The sequence below is a fragment of the Protopterus annectens genome, chromosome 1.part0 (genome assembly GCF_019279795.1).
Source record: "Protopterus annectens isolate FY-2018-M chromosome 1.part0, PAN1.0, whole genome shotgun sequence".
NCBI lineage: Eukaryota > Metazoa > Chordata > Ceratodontiformes > Protopteridae > Protopterus > Protopterus annectens.
Window position 1 is genome coordinate 1,169,215,681 of NC_056725.1, and position 17,282 is coordinate 1,169,232,962.

At 40.5% G+C, this 17,282-nt stretch overlaps 1 protein-coding gene across 1 annotated transcript in view; it reads left to right on the forward strand.

The window, feature by feature from the left end:
• The window catches only part of SNX3 (sorting nexin 3), a 406,515-nt gene that overhangs the window by 301,609 nt on the left and 87,624 nt on the right, over nucleotides 1–17,282 (forward strand). The gene's annotated exons all lie outside the window — the stretch shown is intronic.

Below are 17,282 nucleotides of genomic sequence, written 5' to 3' on the forward strand. Positions count from 1 at the left end.
ATAATGCTACAGTTGCAGTTGAAATGATCAAGGGTTATACACATACAAATGTAGTTGCTACAAATCCGACTGAAGTGATAGATGGCTATATTCTTAACAGATGAACTTACTACTTGCTGTTATGTAAAATAAAAAGGGTGGTAGATTGTTTGTGAAATCAGGAGGGCCTAACCAGGGGAGTAACAAAAGCAAAGCCAGGTATCCACTAGGTTTGATTTGAGGAGCTTTTTGAATTGTGAGATAGAGCTGTTAGAAGTTATTGGGGTTGGCACTTATGAAATTTCTTCAGTTTTGGTGGTGGTCCTTAATGTGTCTTGGCCATTTAATGTTTGTTCATTAGATCCAACATACCTTGCTAAAACTGGCTAGGTACTTTTTATATGTAAACGTTTAGAATAAATGTGTTTACTGAAAGATATGTATATATTAAACCATTAATTTGTATTAATAAGTGAGCTGTAGGTCTAGTTCTGGCCAGGTTTTTTGGCAGTTAGATGACCCCTATTACGCATACTTATAGTCGTGGACTTTAAGAGGACAGGCCAGATAGGAGAGCAGCTCACATGTCCTTCTATTCTCATGTTGCAGTATTCTGCATATGGGTTTACCTTTCATTCTCGCGTATGTACGGCCAATATCCAAAAGCTTTCAGTCCCTCTGTGGTGCATGAGATGTCTGACATAGGCGAGATTTTGTGGGCCATAAAGGTGACATTGGCATGCACCAGCCTTCAGAACTTAATAGCTGCCAGTCATACTCCAGGTGTTTCTGCTACCATTGATGTCAGATTCGTTTATCAGTTAAGTACCCCATTGGGGACATTTTCAATCCTTCTAAAATTTAGTATTGCTTGTTCATGTCATCCAGAAAGTAAGTGTCAGTGTGGTTGCCAAATCCGTCATAAGGACACCCACGATGGGATGGTTGGACGAACATAAGGCCTGCCAGATTTGCCAGACATTTGTGCCAAAAACATTACATAGTCGCTTGCATGTCTTTAATCTTTATCTTGAAAAACGTCTGAAGCAGCTTACGTTATGGATGGAGGGATCCTCAGACTTCTCCACAGAACTGCCAAAAAAAGAAGGCCATCCCAACCTGTGGCCAACATAGGCCTGGTTCCTGGATCTAGACCCGGATCCACCACTCTGGAGGTCACAGGTACCTCTCAGGATGCCTCACTATCCTTAGGCGGGAGCACATCCTCAGAGGCTATTCTGGCACCGGTCATCGACGCCAGGGGGAACCTGTACTTTCTGAGGAACCATCTGAGCCATCCGAGCCCTTGCAATCTTCAGTTTCTAGACAGACGTCCACAGGCTCTCTTAAAAGAAAAGAAAATAGGAAACACATTTTTCTCTCTCTACAGAAAGCATGCCTGATTTGGCAGGCTTTCCGTCAAAGCCTTTTCAGTGCCTTTATGGCACTGGGGTCTACCACTGCTGTTACTGGTTCAACCTCTCCTCCTTTTCTGAGCCCTAGGCCTCAGCTTCCTGATACAATGACTAGGGAAGAGGAAGTTCTTTCAGATTCCTCTGAGGAATCTCTTTCTTACAACTCACAACTATCCTCCCCCTTGGAATATGTATCCCCAGAGGAAGAGTCAGTGGACCCTGACTCCCAGCTGAAGACTTGACTTTTATTGAGACAGTAAGCAGGATGAAGGATCACTCTAAATGGGATTCTTCAGAAATGACTGAGGTACAAAAGAGGTACTACGACCTTATTCAGATGGAAACCCCCAGCCCATCTGCTGTTCCTCCTGTCCTGCCTGCCTTTTTAGATGCCTTTCGTTCTGCATCTCTGAACCCTGACTCCCCCCCCCCCCCACACACACACACACACACACACACACAGAACACACAGGCTTTACAAGGTGCCTGACACTGCGAAGTATCTGCTTCAGTGTTCAACAGCTGATCCTGCCAGTATATCAGTCACTACGAAGAAAGCTTCCGAATGCCTACCTACTACCACCATTCTCCCAGCTCAAGCCTGTCAGACAGGTTGACCAACTTTTTGTATCCTTTCACCCCAGAGCCCTGGGAAATGCAGTGACCAAGCAGACTATTTCTACTTGGATCTCCAAGGCCATCGCCTTCTGTTACCAATTCCATGGTAAGTCTCTGCAGGGTACAATTAAGGCTCATTCCACAGGAGCGGTGGCCTCTTCAGGGGCCTTCTTCAAGGGCCTGTATACCTCAAGTATACTGGAAGCTGCTACTTGGTCTTCGGTCCACACCTTCACCAAACACTACAAACTTGCCCACATTTCCATATCCAGGGCAGGGTTCGCCAGGGCTATCCTTTGTGGATTCCTGGAGTCTGCCTCTAAACCACCACCCCAATCTCATTGAGCTTTGGCACTCTCCCATATGCAGAATGCTGCAACATGGAAGAGAAGGACATCTATGGTTATGGTAAGATTTTACACAACATTTCTTCCTGTCAGTTTTGTGCAGGTAGTTTTGCTGCCCAAACTAAAGTATCGCTATCAGTTTTGCTTTGTTGAGTCATTCTTTGACTTGGATGTCAGCAGTTTATCTAAATTTTATTTATTTCCTTATTCAGATTGTTAGTACATTTTGAGTGCCTTTTTATTTGGAAGATGATTATATGTGTTTGTAGTATTGTGTTAACAAGTGGACAGTAACTAGGAGAGCTCAGACTGTTGCAGCCTTTGCTGAACACGCACACAGTTGCAGAACATTTCCTGTAGTACAACTGCTGCTGTCTGTTGTAAGCATTTATTTTAGGTATAAATGGAAAGATGAGGAGTCTCACAAATAAAGAAAATTAAAAAAAAAAAAAAAAGAAATAGAACCAACTGAACTTGAGTGGTAGTTGGCAGTACATCTGGGCCTACTGGCCCAAGTGGCACCAGTCCATCACTTGACTCTAGATTTAGTTTTCCAGACTAATTATGTATTTTAGAGAGTTGACAGCAGATGATTGTTTTGGGTAAGCAGTCTCAGCTAAGTAGCAGAAATTTTAGAAGTTTCGGGCAGAAAAAAAATTATTTTGACAAAGAATATCTACCCTAGATTGTCAGTCTTCAACCGCTAAGCCAGGTTTCGAATTGACTGTTGCTTTGGCTCCATAGACAACCAATATTTATCCTTTTCACTTTTAGACTAGTTACTAGAGTTCTTGTGGGAACGTTTGTAGTTTAATTTGTCTAGCTAACTTGCACTTGGATATTTTTTTTTTATTTTTTTTTTTTTTTTTTTTTTTTTTTTACATTTAGTGGGTGTTTTTACAACTTCACAAACAGTTTTATATAAGGAAGTAGATGTCCAAGTCACTAAGGTCAGCGGTGAGGATGTCTTTGGTTTTCTTTGTTTGAAGATTACTGAAGATACTTAACTATTTTGACCTTGTTCAGAAAGATGCTTCCATTTTTTTATCACAGATTCCCACAGCCGTCTATCTCAGAGAAATTTTCTGAGTAAAAGGAGAAGAGAGACCCCTTGTCTGTCATCAGACTTGAGTGAGAAGAGGACAATTACAAATTTGCCATTTCATATTATATGTCTTCTCTTAATTTTGATTTCAGTTGTAAAGCGGTTTCCTTATCTCTGAGCTGTCCCTGCAGAAAATTATTTATGGTGATGCTTTTAGTGCAATGATAGAGTAGTTATGTGATTATAGAAAACTTTCAGTTTCCTAAGCAGATATGTCTTTGACCTGTACAACTATGTAAATGGCTGTATACAGGCTGCTGTGTACCTGTTAGAGGTAAGCCCGAAACAAACTGTAAAAACAAACCACGCTGGTAGAACCTTTACCTTAAACAAAAGGAAAAATGTCATGGCTAAATTCAGGAAGAGCAACTCCCATAATGATAGCTGTCTAAACTTAACAGGAAACTAGGAGAACTGATAAGTCCAACAAGACCAGTTATGAGGTCAAGTTAGCCTCACAGACGACCACAATGCCTTCCACAGCTGTTTCTAAAACCTCAAAGGCAACACAAGGTACTGGTGTTCAGTGATGCCACCTTCACTAAGGAGAGGGACACAGTGAATTTGCTGACTGAGAAGTTTAGCCAAAATCTCACACCCCTCCCCCATAAAATACCTATTAGCATAACCTCAATACTAACAGGGAGCAGGTCCTGGCAGCACTTGTTAAGGCCGAAAACACAGCCTTATTGGACCCCAGCAGTATCCTGAGATGCCTCCTAAATATCTTGAAACATGACCTGTCAGGACCATTTGAGTCACTTTTCAAGTGTAGCCTCAAAACAGGCTTTGTACCAGGAGAATGAAAGACTGCAGTGGTTATCCCACTTCACAAGGGTGGACTATTGGCAGACACCAGAAACTACAGACCTTTTAGTCTGTCTAGTCTAATATACAAAGCCATGGAATAAATTGTCATGGAAATGATCAGCAAAAGACGTAGGCAACCGTCCGACACTGGATCCATCCTAGTTTGGCTGTGTCCATGCGGTTCATGCCAACTAAACCTGGTGGACTCGTGCCTACTAAACGTGGTAGACTCTTTTGAGAAGGTCACCAAGGCAGTGGATGAGTAGAGAATGATGTATACCGCCTACCTTGACTTGGCTGAGATGTTTGGTACAGTACCGCACTCTGGTATAGTTGATAAACTCATTGAACTGGGTATAAAACCTTACATAACTCACTAGATTGTCAGCTGGCTCACAGACAGGACCCAAGTAGACATGATTGGTGATGCTACCTCCACTAACATACTGGTCTGCAGCAGGGTACCTCAGGGCTCCATGTGGGACCACTGCTCTTTGGCATCTTCTACTTGAAGGTAAAAGCTTATGTCAAGAGCATTTGACTCACCAAGTTTGCAAATGAATACAAATTGGGAGCTATCATAGATTCCTCCAGTGGTACAAAAATCTTACAAAAGGATCTGTCGAACACAGACAGATTACTGGTGCCAAAGTTGCAAATTAAAACTCAATGTCAAGAAACGTATTGTAGTGCCTTTTAAGAAAACTGCCACCCAGGCTAATTACTCCATCAGTAAGACACTCGTAAGAGTTGACTGTGCAGTCAGGGATCTGGGAATATATGTAGACCATAATCTGGGCTTTGATCAACATGTGGCCAGTGGCATCCAGGTCCAAGTCAGTCATAGTGCCACTTTATTCATCTCTTATCAGACCCATCATTGAATATAATGCCCCCTTTAGCATTTACTGACCAGACATATGCAACAGTTGTAATGCCCACAGAGGTTCCTTACCAGGAGAATCCACAGTATAAACACATTCTTCTGTATAAAGCCTATTTGTATGTCTCTTACAGGTTACTGAGAAACACTCTATACCTAGCATGCAAGGCATCCCGATATCAAGCTCTGATGGGTCATTAGCACATTCGCAAAGTGAACAGCATCAGAACCAATAGATCCAAGGATTTAAATTTTGCATGCGGCATAAAAAGACATGTTGACGATATGTATGTGTTTCAGAGGATTCCCCATGCTGTAGAACAGGCTCCCTAAAAATGTGAAGAAGAGTCCATCCGTAACTCCATTTAAGCATAAACTTGACCAGTGAATGGAAAATCAGACATTCACCCCATATCTCTGATAGTTGGGCATTACTGTCTGCCTCTCTCTAACATACACCCTATATCCTCTAGAAACTTCCTAACTAGCATACCTCCTCCTAATAAATACCCATGATACCCATGATAGGGACACAGAAGCAATGGATTGCATGGCTAAATGGGGTATGTTGAAAGATAGCTATACCAAAATTTAGTGGCAGACCTTGGTGGTACAGATCCAGAGTCGAGCATAGGGCTGGGTGTCGCCTCTACACTAAGAGCTCTTCTGCTAGATGACTAAAGCAGGGTACTTTTTTGGATAGCGTTTTGCACTGTGGCTGTTTTGGGTGCTGGGCCAATGAATTACAAACCCATGCAGTTCAGTACTAATCAGTTAGTCTAAAGCAGATGTATGTATTCCCTGTATGACGGGAATCATAAGTTCACATATAGTAGGATAATTATAAAGATCTAAATTTACACAGTAAACACAGTGACAGCATGCCCTAGTGAGAAATCCGCTCTGTCTCTATCGGTCTTTGTTTCTGCTGCAGTAATTTCATTCAAATATAATTGCCAAATCCAATATTTTGTTCAACTTATTATCCATGATACTTGTAGGAAGTCTGTTGTGTAAATAATTTTGTGTCACTATAATGCTCTGAACTAACTTCTCCCCGGGTCTAAAAATAAACTATTAATAGTTTCAAGTTGTTAAAACTTGGATCTAAATTCAGTTGTTGCCACTTAACCAGAAGCTGTTGGTGTCTGTCCCCAATCTAAATATGTATCAAAAGGTGACAAGAGGCGATGTTAATAGAATGGTGATGAGTGAACAATACTTGATTTTATTGTTTACTGTGTCGAGCAATAAATTTAGATATTTATAATTATCTTGTATGTGAACTTATGATTCCCGTCATACAAGGCTTTCCCAAGATCCATAAAGACCGTTTTTGTCTGCCTTTTAGATCAATTATGCGGAGAGAAACTGGTGCACAGAATCACTGTCAATATTTATAGAAAAACATCTTAGGCCAATTTTAGACAAGAATGAGTTTGTTCTCAAGGATACCAAGCATTTTTAAATGACTTGTACAAGTTTGCAAAAGGGCGCTGGTATATCGCTAACTGTATTAGTTAGATTTGATGTTCAGTCATTACTTACTGTAATACCAAATACTACAGGTGTTAATATGTTGAAAAGTTGTCTGATCAAACATAGTCATTATGATATGAAACTTACAGAATACTATGTCTTTTTATGGAAATGGTACTTGAAAACAATGTTTTTATGTTTGACCATGTATTGTATTTACAGAAGGGTAGCGTAGCTATGGGTACTTCCAGTGCCAATAGCTATGACAACATTGTCATGGCCCTTTGGGAGGAATAACATATTTTGAACATCTCTTCTAGACAATGTATTGCTTTTATCAAAGATTCGTGGACAACCTGTTTATGATATGGGAAGGGAATAATGAAGGATTAGACACAGTTCTCCACTCCATATTCTGTATGACACTGACTACAGGGAGACTTGATTCCAGTCTTTCCTGATAGTCCAGTTTTTTAAGCACAAGAGTCTTTTGGTTTAGTTTCTCCAAATCTTTTGTTTTTCTAATACCATGATGGGAATGGACCCCATTCCTAAGTAAGGGTATAAGTAAAGTTCATGAAATTAGTGTGTCAGTCTGTGATGTTCGCCAAAGTACTCTTCACAGCACCCCCAATGTGCCCACAAGTGACTCCTCCAGCAGTTCATATGGAGTTGCATGTATTGGTAGCATATCTAAATATGACTATAGGTTCTTTATTAGACCCATTGCTCCTACTACTACTACTGGAACTGTCTGGGCATCTCTCTTCCATATTGTTCTCATTTCTGCCTACAAATCCTGATAGCGTATGAGTTTGTCTCTTTAAGTGAGACACTGTAATCGCTAGGTATAGCAATTTCAATTCAGCAATATTCCTTTTTTTTTTTTATTTTTCCAAGCTTTCTGAGTTTCTAATACTATAACACGAATGGACCTCATTCCCAAGTCATATTATAATTAAACTTTATGAAATTAGCATTTTTTTCAGTCTTTGTGGGTGCTGTGAAGAGCAATTCTGACTAACATCAGTGTGCCCAGTAATGACTCCTGTAATTCGTATGGGGTCACATGTATAGGTAACCTATCTAAGTATGATTGTAAATTCATTTTTTAATAAGATCCATGGCTCCTATTACTACTGGAACTGTCTGGGTATTCTCCTTCCACATTGTGTTTGTTTCTGCCTGCAGATCGTGGTATTTTATAACTTTGTGTCTCTCTGTATGCAAGACACTAGTCAATGTGTGTAGCAGTTTCAATGACTGATGCTACTTTTGTCTTCTTTTCATGGGCTGCTGTATCTTGTTTTCTCACATCTGTTTTTTGAACCGTTGGTAATGGATGATCCCATGTGACATAAACTTAATAATTTTCAACAATGCTTTATGGCTCGTGTTTACGGTGTTTTTCAGCTACCTTAATATTATAATGTTTGCACAATTCCCAATGCAGTAGTCTTGCCACATTATTATTATGTTAAAAATTTTGGAAGGAAGGTGCGCAAGCTGTGTTGGACTCGAATGGAACCAAAGTCTTCTTAAGACACAAAGTCTTGCTGGCTGTTAACATAGAGCTTGCAGGCTACACTCTGATGAGAAAATATACATTGCAGCACAATACTATTTTACTGTAAGCACAGATATTCATTGCATTTCACTGTTGCAGTCATTACAATTGGGTTATCCTGCTGGCAGGCTACCCGCAGTCGGGTACTAGAGTTCCAAAGTCTAGGTCCGGCGTCGGTTGCTGTCTCCTCCTCCCTGACGTCAGTGCGCCAGGGATATAAAAGATGCAGCCGACACCATTTTCTTCAGTCTTTCTTGCCGCGTGGTGCCTTAAGCAAAAGCAGTTCGCAAGTGCCTGTCGGCCAACTCCTGAAGTTTTCAAATTCGAATTTCAGATCCGAAGTCTTCATTAAAGCTAAGTACCCCATTGGGGAAACTTTTTTCTTGCTCCAGACCGATATCAGAAAAAGTTAATAACTGTATTTCTTGTGGGAAGCAAATACCTCCTAAGGATTTTCATTCTTACTATATTCCTTGCCTAGGCCCTGTCCATAACATTGCTAGTTGTCGGTTTTGTGCCAGATTTAACCAACGCACTATTAAGAGTCGGTACGATTTTGCATTTCATTACTTTGGCAGAAGATTTAATTATATAATGTCGTCGGATCAGCCGACTACTGGAGTTTACAAAAAACGAAAAGAAAAAGAAAAGGACAGACATCCGAGATCCAAACCCGACGACGAGGCTTCTTCTAGGCCTGTCGCCGGTTCTCAGTGAGGCGCTTTCGCAGCCCCTGACGCCCGCTACCTCAGAGCCACAGGCCGCTTCAACTCCCACATGGAGCCGACTGGGCCTCTGGAAACTCAAGGTATTGGACACTCGGAAATCATTCCCTCAGATGGGTCCAGAGCCGCTGAGCAGGCATCAGCTTCTAAGGGTGTTTTCAGGCCTACACAGTTATATGTGAAACCTACTTCAGCAATAAAGGCAAAGACTAAAGCAGCTCTAAAGACAAAGAAACAAGTGCAGCATTCACCTGGGCAGGCCTCCATGCCTAAAAAACAGATGCTTAAAATGGCCGAAGACCTTATTACTTTGATCAGGGGTTCCCATCCCCCTCCTGAAAGGAGGCCTAGGCAAGAGTTAGAATATGAATCTTCAGACCAGGTTTCCATTTCCTCCGATTCCTCCTCTGAACAAGATTACTCTATTCCTCCCTAATGCTGAGGAATCTATTCCTTTAGCCTCTCCTCCTGAGGATTACTCTTTTGGGGAAACACTGCATACTATGAGGGAGCATTTTCACTGGGAGAGCCAAGACTACTCAGAATCCAAGAAAAGGCTCAGAGATTTCCTTTTATTGCCCCAGCACAGGCCCCTGGCTATTCCGCCTGTTTTAGACATTGTAGATGATGTATTTTCAGATCTCTCAGGGTCCCAAAGGTGTCAAGGCTTCTACTGCAAAAAAACCCTATCCCCTCTGATAGAGATTCTAGAGCCCTAGACAGATGGGGCAAAAAGATTTATACCTCTGCTACCTTGGCTGTAAGAGCCTTAAATTGCCAATTTCATATGCTTAAGTATCAGCAATATCTTATGTCTTTGCTTAAACAGAAAATGCCAGCAAATACAGAATGTGCAGACAGTAAAGAAATGCAGGATTTATTGCATGCAGCTGAACAAGTTGGAAAGCATACTTTGCAATGTGGTTTTGATTCTCTTGAGCCCTCCTGCAGGGCCGCTGTTACAGGTTCTGTCATTAGGAGGCATGCTTGGTTAAAAGAACAGAATTTGCCGGATCATGTTAAAGCAAAACTATTAGATGCTCCTTTACAGCATGATACTTTGTTTGGTGCTAAAGCAGAAGAGGTGTTGAAGAAAATGGAGGACAAAGCTAAATCTATGCAAACAGTCGAGGATTTCTTGCAGGTACAGCCTCCCAGATTTAGCAGGAACTGGCCTACAAAAAATTGGTCCTTTCCAGTGTCAGACCACAAAGGGGCAGATACAGACGCCCCAGAGGCAGATCACAGCCCCAAGGCTCATACAGGCCTAAACAATGGGGTTCTTCTACCTCCAAAAGCGGAGAGGAAAAATCACAGCCATACAGAAAACAGTCTCAATGACTTCCCACTTCAAGCACCAAGCACTTATCTTTTGGCAGCCCCTTTAGGAGGAAAACTAGCACTTTTTTCACAAAATTGGCACATGATCACCCAGGACAAATGGGTTCTAAATATAGTTACACAACGCTACAGGTTCCACTTTCACACCCTGCCAAGGTAAAACGGTATGCCAGATCTGCCACACAATCAATGGGCAGAGGCACAAAAATAAGTTTCATCCCTCATGGACATGAGGGCCATTCAACAAGTACCAAAACAAGAGCAGGGTCAAGGATTTTATTCAAGACTGTTTTTGGTACCCAGAAAAGACAAAGCCTGGAGATCTATACTGGACCTATCTATTCTAGACACATATCTGGATATTCCAAAATTCAAGATGTTGACACTACAGCAGCTTCTGCCCATGTTGGGCAAGAAGGCTTGGCTTGTGACTTTTGATCTAAAGGAGACATACCTGCATGTCCCAATCAGACAAACGTGCAGAAGATACCTCTGATTCAAAGCTGGCTCAATGCACTACCAATTCTCTCCACTGCCCTTTGGCTTATCTACTGTGCCCAGGGTCTTCACAAAGTACCTGGCACCAGTAATTGCATTTTGCAGACAAAGAGGAATACAAATATATCCTTACTTGGATGACTGCCTTATTCAAGCAGAGAACAAGGACATTCTACTACAGCATCTGGCGTTTGTAAAAAGATTACTGACAAGTCTAGGGTACACAGTAAACGAAAATAAATCAAAACTCGTACCCTCTCAAGAGGTAATATTCCTGGGTGCAAGCTTAAATACAACTGCCCAGATGGCTTATCTCACGCCAGACAAACACAGACAACTGACTACTTATTTCAAAATGTTGGCAACAAAGACCCAGTTATCTGCAAGAAAAATTCTGCAGGCCTTGGGTTTCATGGCATCCTGCATTCTACTAATTCCATATGCAAGACTGCATATGAGGAAAGTTCAATGGTATCTCAAAAGTGTTTGGACTCAGCATTGCCACAGCCTGGAAACAATGATTACCCTCATTCCCTGCCTGCAACAGGAGTTTCGATGGTGTGCAAAAGCCTGTCACCGCAACACGGGACAGCCATTCACCTTACCCACAGCCAAGCAGACTTTGACAACAGATGCATCAGATTACACCTGGGGGGCCCATATGGCAGGAAAATGTATTCGGGGCACATGGTCCGCAAGTCAAATGCATCTACATATCAATCAAAAAGAGATGCTAGCTGTTCAGAATGCCCTAACAGCCTTCAAGGATCAACTTCACCCAGGGCAACTACTAATAAGAATGGACAATACTACAGTCATGTGGTACATAAACAAGCAGGGAGGCACACATTCCTACCCCTTCTGTAGGCTAGCCATGACCTTGTAGCACACAGCATTGACTTACCAAGTACATCTGCAGGCACAATTCCTGCCAGGAAGGAAAAATACTCTGGCAGACGGACTAAGCAGAAACCTCATGAATCCCCACGAGTGGAAATTGGATCCACAAGTCTTCAGCATGATAACAAGGACCTGGGGTTGTCCAGACATAGACCTATTTGCCTCCCCTCACGACTACAAACTGCAAAGATTCTGCACAAGGACTTATCACAAGCAAGCATGGAAAGTGGATGCACTCTCTTTCTGTTGGAAAAATCTAACAGTATATGCCTTTCCTCCTCTGCCTCTCCTCCCCAAAGTACTCCTCAAGGTCAGACAAGAGAAATCAAAAATGATACTGATTGTCGCAGACTGGCCCCGCCAGCACTGGTACCCAATCCTAAAGAGCTTGTCTCACTGCCCAGCCTGGACATTACCTCAAATGCCTCACTTATTGACCCAACAAGACAGTCAGATACTGCACAGCCAACTCAAAACCTTAAACCTGGCGGCATGGCAAATAATATAGCCTCTCAAGACTCACCTCTCTCTAAAGCAGTGATGGATGTTATTTTGGAGGTCAGGAGGCCTACCACAGAAAATCTTATAAAGACAAATGGAAGAGATTCTGTGCTTGGAACCAGGCACAAGGTATTAACACGATTGATTTTACAATACTTAACTGAGATGCTGGAGAAAGGACTTTCTTTTTCATCAATTAAAATTCATGCGTCTGCCATTTCAGCTCATTACAATACAGAACCACCTATTTTTTCACACCCCTTACTAAGGCAGTACCTCAGAGGGGCCAAAAACATAAGACCTCCAAGGAGACCACCAGTACCTGCATGGGACCTCAACTATGTCCTCATCTATGTCTTGGAAAAACTCACACTACCTCTGTTTGAGCCAGCCTCTGCAGCTGACATAAAATTTTTATCCTGGAAAACAGCTCTGCTCCTAGCAATAACCTCCGCTAGAAGAGTCTCAGAGTTACAGGCACTCTTGGCTGTGGAACCTTTTATCATTTTCCATCCAGACAGGGTTTCACTGAGGACAAACCCTGCATTTATGCCTAAGGTAGTGTCCAGTGTGGCCCTTAATCAAAAAATTAATTTGCCTACTTTTTATCCAAACCCACAGAATAAGGGTGAGAGAATTCTGCATTCCTTGGACATTCACAGACAGCTATGCTTCTACCTGGACAAAACTAAAGCTTTCAGAAAAACTAATCAACTCCTAGTGGCATATGCTGCAGCATCACAAGGAAAGCCTATCTCTAAACAGACTATTTCAAAGTGGTTAGGCCATTGCATTCATTTCTGCTCTTCACAGCATGGCAAATCAGTGCCCAAGGACATTAGGCCACACTCCACCAGAGCAGCAGCCACTTCAGCAGCCTTTCTCAGAGGAGTACCAACCAAAGACATCTTAGAGGCTGCAACCTGGAGTTCAGTGCATACCTTTACAAAGCACCATCACTTACCTCTCTACTCTAAATCCAGGGCAGGCTCTGCCACTGCAGTTCTGCAGGGCCTTATAGCCTCTCCTAATCCTATTTAGCTCCAGCCTCCCAACCTTAGCTTTGGGATTCAACCCAATTGTAATGACTGCAACAGTGAAACACGATGAACATAGTACAGTTGTGTACCTACCATAAATGTAGATGTTAGAGTGTATTCACTGTTGCAGTCCAGGTTACCCTCCCTGCATGCCCCCTTTTCTTTGCTGGGATGTATCTGTACTTCTCTATCCTGTACAACCTATGTGGTGTATTTGTTTGTAGATGAAGGAAAAGTTGTTTTATGTGCATGCAAGCTTACTGGCATAAATTAGCCTACCAATTTTGGGGCACCTGACATCTGGGGCAAGAAAAACTGAAGAAAATGGCGTCGGCTGCATCTTTTATACCCTGGCGCACTAACGTCAGGGAGGAGGCGACAGCAACCGATGCCGGACCTAGACTTTGGAATTCAGGCCAACTGTGTGGGTAGCCTGCCAGCAGGATAACCCAATTGTAATGACTGCAACAGTGAATACACTTGAACATCTACATGTATGGTAGGTACACAACTGTACTTTACTAATAACTTAATTTTATAACTAACAAGACATACAACTGTAGTTTACAGATTTAATGTGCAAAGTTTTTTCTTCACTACCAATATAGATTATGGCTTTCCATTCTCCAATTACTTCGGAACAAGTGTGTTCCTACCAAATACCTCTAACATAGTTTGATTTACAGTTCTTGTATAATGTTCTAGTCGCGCACTTCAGATTCTGTTTTTTCATTTGTAAGGAGCTTCAGTGGGAAAATACGTAATGTCTGTTTTTAGACTTTCCTGTTGTACTTTTGTGATTTACTTGTGCTTTTTTGAGAACGCACACAATATTTGTCTTTCAGAATTGTTTTCTGCCGAGTATATAAAAAGCCATGTCCATTTATCTGTGAGGAATTCTTGTGGAAAACACGTACTGCTGATTTTATAAAAACATGTCCATTGACAGAAGTCTGTAAGGAAGCATCTGTGAGAATACATCAAACTGTTCTGCTGCTGATATTGAGAAAACATGTCTTTCAGGAATTATCTTGTCCATTAATAGATGTCCCTTATTTTTGCCAGAGCTATGTCACACAGCATGAATGCCATTTTACATTGCTAAGCTATATTCCTACAGTAAAGCAAACGTTTTATTTTATGCTTTGTCTTTCAGCATATTTGTAGCAGAATTAATTTCAATCATTTATTCCCTGTTAAATACACTCTAACATTATGCCTTTCAGTATACAGTCCTTCTGCCGTTAGTATATCAAAACCAGCAACAAGATGTGTGACTATTTCCAGTTCTGTTTTACAAAACCTACATTTGTCTTTTGCTCCCACATATTCATGTTGGTTTAAAGTAGATTGTTTGTAGCCCTTTATCTTGGGCCACGAATATTAACGTTTCATCTTTTGGTTAAAATTCACCTCTCCTTAACCCATTCCTTCCTTTGATCTTGATCAACATGAGGTTTTTCCAATAGTTTTCTGTACTTGCAACTATATTTATGCATTTTACACTTTTTTTTTTCTTTCTCATCTGATTCTTCACCTTATATTTTTTCTTTTGTTTTTTGGCACATCCAGTTGCTGTCTGATTTTTATCTTCTGGTTTGATTTCTTTTCCCACTTGATGCAGATATGCTTCTGCTAAGCTAAGCAGAGAAGTCATCTTAGACTTAAGGTCTCCTCATGTTTCAAAACTTTCACTGCATTTGGGTCTTGTGAGATCAGCAGATATGTATGCAGTCCCACGATTGCAGATCTGTACATGTAATCAGTTTTGAGGAGGCCCATAACTCCTTCAGAATGAGGCATAGATAATATTGGTGTGCACCAATTTATAACAATCATTTGAGCATGAAGCAGCCTTGTTTTCCTGTCTAACCTATGCAACACCTTTTGGGGCCAGTCAGTGACTCCAAAACTGTAAGTTAGGACAAAAAGAGCAAATTGGTTTATAACTTGGAATTTGTTCCTAGATGTCAACACTGTTTTTGGTATTAATTTTAGTCTTCTAAAATATTCCTTATTAAATTTTTATTCGCATGTGTTTGTGTTTTATTGTTGACCCTTTGTCATTTCCCAAATATTATACATTCCCTCTTGCTCAAGTTCTTTTATCTCACATTCCTGTCCCAAAATGATGTTTTCCTGGTTATGCAGCTTTCCTGCTTTAAAGGGTGTTTTCCACATTTATCAAGACCAAATGACATTCTTATATCATCTCAAAATGTTTCGACCACTTGCCGTTGTCCTTTCAGTTCCTCCTCTGGTGAACTATACAGTTTTAAATTATCTACAAAAAGAAGACGAGAAGTCTTCACTTTATTGTTTCCTGGGAGCCAAATTGTAGCCATGACCTAATCTGTTAAGTGGACAACTTGCAGCAGTGACAGAGAGTCACCCTGCAATATCCTCCTTTGAATTTGTATCCACGTAGTACTAATGTGTCCTTTATTGTGGCTTAACTGCAAAATAGTTTGCCACTGTTTCATGGTTGCTGTAAATGTAATTGATCAGTGTATATCTTGTACATTTTTAAGTACTGTTTTATCAATGAATGTGGGATACTGTCAGATGTTTTTTTGTAGTCTAGCCAAGCCATACTTAGATTCTTTCCTTTTTTACAGTTCTGCATTATGACTTTAACAACAAATGATCCTTGGTTCCATATGACTTTATTACCCTTTTGTTTTATTGCCACAACTGAGTTTTCTTCTGAATGATTATAAACTCTGAAATAAAGGCACTGGAAGAGTCAAGAGCACAAAGCCAACTGACTGTAATCAAAGGATTTAATAAGTTGAAGCGCTTTTCGTTGGCTGTCTTTAACAAACTTCAGAACAAACGATCTAAAAGTTAAAATCTCTTAGCACAGGTTTAAATAGTCACTGTGATTAAACTAATTATAACCAAGCCAGTCATCATTAAACAATGTTTCTACCTTCTTTTCCAAGCATTGCTCTTAAAAACAAGCAATTACAAGTGAATACAAATATAAAAAATTATATATGTATATGTAAAATTTTTAAAATATAAATATATCATTTAGTACTGAGAAATGTACATATTATCTGATAATTACATGATTTCTTAACTTGTGCTCGGTGTTTCGACCGGTTAATAATAGTGTATTAACAAGTATCCAAAAATACAAAAATATTGACGTATTGGTGCCCTATTAAAGTACTTTATACACTTAGCACTGTATAAATAATACCAACACTTGTGTAACAAAAAGGCAAGATACTAAAATATTTACATTAAATAAATTGCCCTACCTGCTAATACTTGGCAAATGCAAACAAATTCTGAAGGGGTGTTTCTAAACATGCTTACATTATAATTATACAATTCAAATCAATTTGTCATGTTTATGTTCCCTAACAGATATTCTAAAAATAGACAGCTCATCACCGTCTAAGACTCTTAAGTTTAAGAATGCTACTGATGGTATATGTTTCGTTTAATCCAGGGAAATTATAAGCATTTAATCTGATTTGCCAAAATAATTCCAACTCCTCCAGACGTAGTGGTGCTGGTCCACCCCTTACATCTGAGTTAATCTGGTCTGTTACTGAAAATTTAAACTTGTGATCTAGGTTGAACTGAACATGTTTTGCCAACGCATTATCTTGTTTCTTTTTATTAATAGCGTATTGGTGTTCATAAATTCTCTCACGGACCTTACGCTCCGTTTTACCCACATAAAAAGCAGGACAATTTTGGCATATTGCTATATAGACCACCATTTTCCTGTTACAATTAAATCTTGATTTCAGTTTGATATAAAAAACATTTACTGACACCAGATAAATATTGTCTACAAATTTGCAATAGTTGCAATTTTGGCATTTAAACATTCCCGGGATTCTTGACTTGGGCTTTCGTTGTTGCTCAAGTAGATTCTTGAGGTGCCTACCCCTCCTAAATATTGTCTTTGGTAAACCTCCCATTTTAGTGTAAATAGAGGGGTTGGTCTTAAATAGGCCCCAATTTTTCTTAATAATGTCCAAGAAAATATAGCTATATACATTAAAGGTGGTGATGAGCCTCACTTCACCCTGGGTATCTATGGTAAACCTG